Source organism: Rhinopithecus bieti, unplaced genomic scaffold, assembly GCF_001698545.2.
Source record: "Rhinopithecus bieti isolate Rb0 unplaced genomic scaffold, ASM169854v2 scaffold_28987, whole genome shotgun sequence".
NCBI classification, from domain to species: Eukaryota; Metazoa; Chordata; class Mammalia; order Primates; family Cercopithecidae; genus Rhinopithecus; species Rhinopithecus bieti.
This window is the reverse complement of record NW_016812958.1, coordinates 280,973-285,357: the sequence shown is the minus strand read 5'-3', so window position 1 is coordinate 285,357 and position 4,385 is coordinate 280,973. Positions and strand designations below refer to the sequence as shown.

The 4,385-nt window shown below is 40.5% G+C and overlaps 1 pseudogene across 1 annotated transcript; it reads left to right on the top strand.

The window, feature by feature from the left end:
* The first annotated feature begins 317 nt into the window (after window positions 1–317).
* On the top strand, window positions 318–2,327 carry LOC108512218 (polyadenylate-binding protein 1 pseudogene; annotated as a pseudogene). The gene has a single exon (XR_001880536.1). The product of XR_001880536.1 is annotated as a polyadenylate-binding protein 1 pseudogene (transcript).
* Window positions 2,328–4,385: the final 2,058 nt, after the last annotated feature.

Genomic DNA, 4,385 nt, shown 5'->3' with positions numbered 1-4,385 from the left:
CCTCTTTTATAAAATAACCCGGTGAAGCAGCCGAGACCGACCCCCCACCCCCACGCCTGCAGCCCAGCAGCAGGTCCAAGAAGGAACCAAGAGACCAAGGCCTTCCTGCTGCCCAGACCCGACACCCCCACCCTCACTCCCAGCCGGCAGCCTTCCTACAGCCACTGAGTAGTTTTCAAGTCCGGTTGATTTTTGTCCCTCTGCGCTTGCCCCCACTCCCTCCCACCGGGTCCGGCCCCGACCCCAGACCCAGGCACTCGCTCTCCTCCTGTCAGGGAAAGGTCGCGGCATGTGACCCTGCGGATAGCTGTGCCGAGATGAACCCCAGAGCCCCCAGCTACACCATGGCCTCGTTCTATGTGGGGGACCTCCACCCCGACGTGACTGAGGCGATGCTCTAGGTTCAGCGTAGCCAGGCCTATCCTCTCCATCTGAGTCTGTAGGGACCTGATTACCGGCGACTGCTTGGGCTGCGCCTATGTGAACTTCCAGCAGCCGGGGGACGCGGAGTGTGCTTTGTAAATTTTGATTTTATAAAGGGCAAGCCAGCACGCATCCTGTGGTCTCAGCGTGAACCATCACTTCGCAAAAGTGGAATAGGCAATATATTCATTAAAAATCTGGACAAATCCATTGATAATAAAGCACTGTATGATACAGTTTCTGCTTTTGGTAACATTGTTTCATGTAAAGTGGTTTGTGATGAAAATGGTTCCAAGGGCCATGGATTTGTATGCTTTGAGATGCAGGAAGCATCTGAAAGAGCTATTGAAAAAATGAATGGGATGCTCCTAATGGTCGCAAAGTATTTGTTGGACAATTTAAGTCTCGTAAAAAACGAGAAACTGAACTTGGAGCTAGGGCAAAAGAGTTCACCAATGTTTACATCAAGAATTTTGGAGAAGACATTGATGATGAGCGCCTTAGGAATCTGTTCGGCAAGTTTGGGCCTGCCTTAAGTGTGAAAATAATGATTGATGAAAGTGGAAAATCCGCAGGATTTGGATTTGTAAGCTTTGAAAGGCATGACGATGCACAGAAAGCTGTGAATGAGATTAATGGAAATGGAGCTCAAGGGAAAACAAATTTACGTTGATCGAGTTCAGAAAAATGTGGAACAGCAGACGGAACTTAAGCGCAAATTTGAACTGATGAAGCAAGATAGGATCACCAGATACTAGAGTGTTAATCTTTCTGTGAAAAATCTTGATGATGGTACTGATGATGAACATCTCCAGAAAAGTTTTCTCCATTTGGTACAATCACTAGTGCAAAGGTTATGATGGAAGGTGGTTGCAGCAAGGGTTTGGTTTTGTATGTTTCTCCTCCCCAGAAGAAGCCACTAAAGCAGTTACAGAAATGAATGGTAGAATTGTGGCCACAAAGCCATTGTATGTAGCTTCAGCTCAGCGCAAAGGAGAGTGCCAGACTCACCTCACTAACCAGTATAGGCAAAGAATGGCAAGTGTATGAACTGTGCCCAACCCTGTAATCAACCCCTACCAGCCAGCACCTCCTTCAGTTTACTTCATGGCAGCTATCTCACAGTTTCAGAACTTTGCTGCATACCATCCTCCTAGCCAAATTGCTCAACTAAGACCAAGTCCTCACTGGACTGCTCAGGGTGCCAGACGTCATCCATTCCAAAATACGCCCGGTGCCACCCGCCCAGCTGCTCCTAGACCACCATTTAGTACTATGAGACCAGCTTCTTCACAGGTTCCACGAGTCATGTCAATACAGCGTGTTGCTAACACATCAACACAGACAATGGGTCCACGTCCTGCAGTTGCAGCTGCTGCAGTTACTCCTGCTGTCTGCACCTTTACACAGTTATAAATATGCTGTGGGAGTTCGCAATCCTCAGCTACATCTTAATGCACAGCCACAAGTTACAATGCAACGGCTGCTGTTCATGTACAAGGTCAGGAACCTTTGACTGCTTCCATGTTGGCTTCCGCCCCTCCTCAAGAGGAAAAGCAAATGTTGGGTGAATGGCTGTTTCCTTTTATTCAAGCCACGCACCCTACTCTTGCTGGTAAAATCACTGGCATGTTGTTGGAGACTGATAATTCAGAACTTCTTCATAGGCTCGAGTCTCCAGAGTCACTCCGTTATAAGGTTGAAGAAGCTGTAGCTGTACTACAGCCCATCAAGCTAAAGAGGCGTATCAGAGAGCAGTTAACAGTGCCACTGGTGTTCCAACTGTTTAAAATTGATCAGGGACCACGAAAAGAAACTTGTGCTTCACCGAAGAAAAATATCTAAACATCGAAAAACTTAAATATTATGGAAAAAAAAATTGCAAAATATAAAATAAATAAAAAGGAAGGGAAACTTTGAACCTTATGTACTGAGAAAATGCCAGGTCTAGCAAATGTAATGTTAGTCCTAGATTACTTACTGATTTAAAACAAAACAAAATCCCCACAAAATAGTAAAATATTAAAAAAATGATGTGGGAAACAGAATTTTCAGGCAAGTACATAACATTTATAAGCAATTCCTCTTCTTTAATTTTGTAAATTCTTCACTGGGAATGACTCAAAATGTTCAGTTCTGTTTTTAAAGTAACAGAATTGATAACTGACGGCAACGGAAACGTTAATTTGGATTCCAAAATTCTTCCTCCAAAAAAAATTTTCCTTAAACAGTGACAAAAAAAAAAAAAAAAAAAAAAAAAAAATTCACCTATGGACATGGTCTCTCTTAATCATACCTATGACTATAGTACTAGAGAACATTGAAATTAAAATTCAATCTGAACCTTTGAGAATGGTCAGTTTTGATGAATTGGTAGATTCAATAGCGTAGTCCTAGCTAAAATCATCTTCTGACATTGATAGACCAAAGACCCTTGGGCCAGACTACCTGTGTTAGAATTCCAAATCTTTCTTGTACCTCCATTGTGACTTTTGTCAGATAATTTAACCTCTTTTGCCTCAGTTTTCTTATCTGTAAAATTGGGTTAAGAAACCTTATGTGATAGGACGTTGTGAGAATTAGATTGATGTATGTCATGTGCCTAAAACAACACCTGGCATCTAGTAAAGCTCTTGATTATTGTTATCTCTTACTAATATTTGTTTGTGATGCAATACAGAATTAATTTATTCTTTCAAGTAATTCCCTTAGCATTGATGGTTTTATCCTTTATATAACTCACTTTCATAATTGTGGTTGTTTCGTACAGTAACTCAGTCCCAATAAACACCTCCATCTTTTTGTTCTTCCATTATTATGTTATTAGATTTCTGCTATTAGCATGATCTCTAGAAATGCCCATCACTCAGAAATCATTCTAGAGTTCTGAAGTGAGAAAAGCTTTAGATGACCTATCTTTCTTTTCTTTTCTTTATAAAAACACATATTCTACTATTATAGATCCCAGGCATTCATTTTATTTCTTTTGTATGCTACCTATTAAGTAAAACAATTTTTTTTTTTTTTTTTTTTTAGTAAGGATACCTGCAGTTCATACAAAAACACTACTCATCCCTCGAATTTCTCTATTTACATGCTTTTCTCATAATTTTCTTGGACATGGGCAGTTTTGATTTTCCTCAGCACCTTGAGTGTGAGATATGGACAGCAAGTGCCCAAAACCTTATTACCTAGGTTAAAAGGCCTTGGGAGACATGAACAGACTCGTAGGCACCATACATCAGTCATACTGCAACTTTTACCATCTCACTGTGCAATAACCCCTTAACACTCAATACAATTGAAAAAGGATGTGGACAATATAAATATCATCTTTCTCTCCAGGCATAAAAATAACCACATTTAAAGAAAATATTTGAAAAAAAAGAGATGGGACTTAGGAATTAGGGTTATGTATCCCAGAGACAAGATTACTATGGAAGGCTTCAAGTTTATGAGGGATTATTATGTAGAAAATAGGGACCAGCTATTCTCTATCTCTAAAGAATCCCAAAGAGATGACTAAACCTCAGCATGAAGTAATAGGTTAAGTATGAAGAAGAATTTCTTGATGGTGAGTGTGAAATATTGAAAGAAAACTCTTCCAGGAAATACCTGGAAATCTGAAAGAACATTAAGAGCAGAATGATGATTTTCCTGGCATATTCTCTGCATTTGAAATCTACAAAAGCCTTGTGCTTTTATGAAATGTGAAATAACATAACCACGTTTCTCACTATGCGTCTCAAACATGCTAAGGCATTGCCTATTTGTGGTACTGTGTACCGTATCTATTTTCTATACATGGTATATAATTCATATTTTGTTTTCTTCCATGGTTCTAGTGATGCAGTTTGGGAAGAGCATAGGCCTTGGAATCAGCCATAACTTGGCAGGTATCCTAGCTCTAATATTTGGATTCAGAGGTCTTGCTTAATCTCTCTGAGATTTGGTCTTCTATT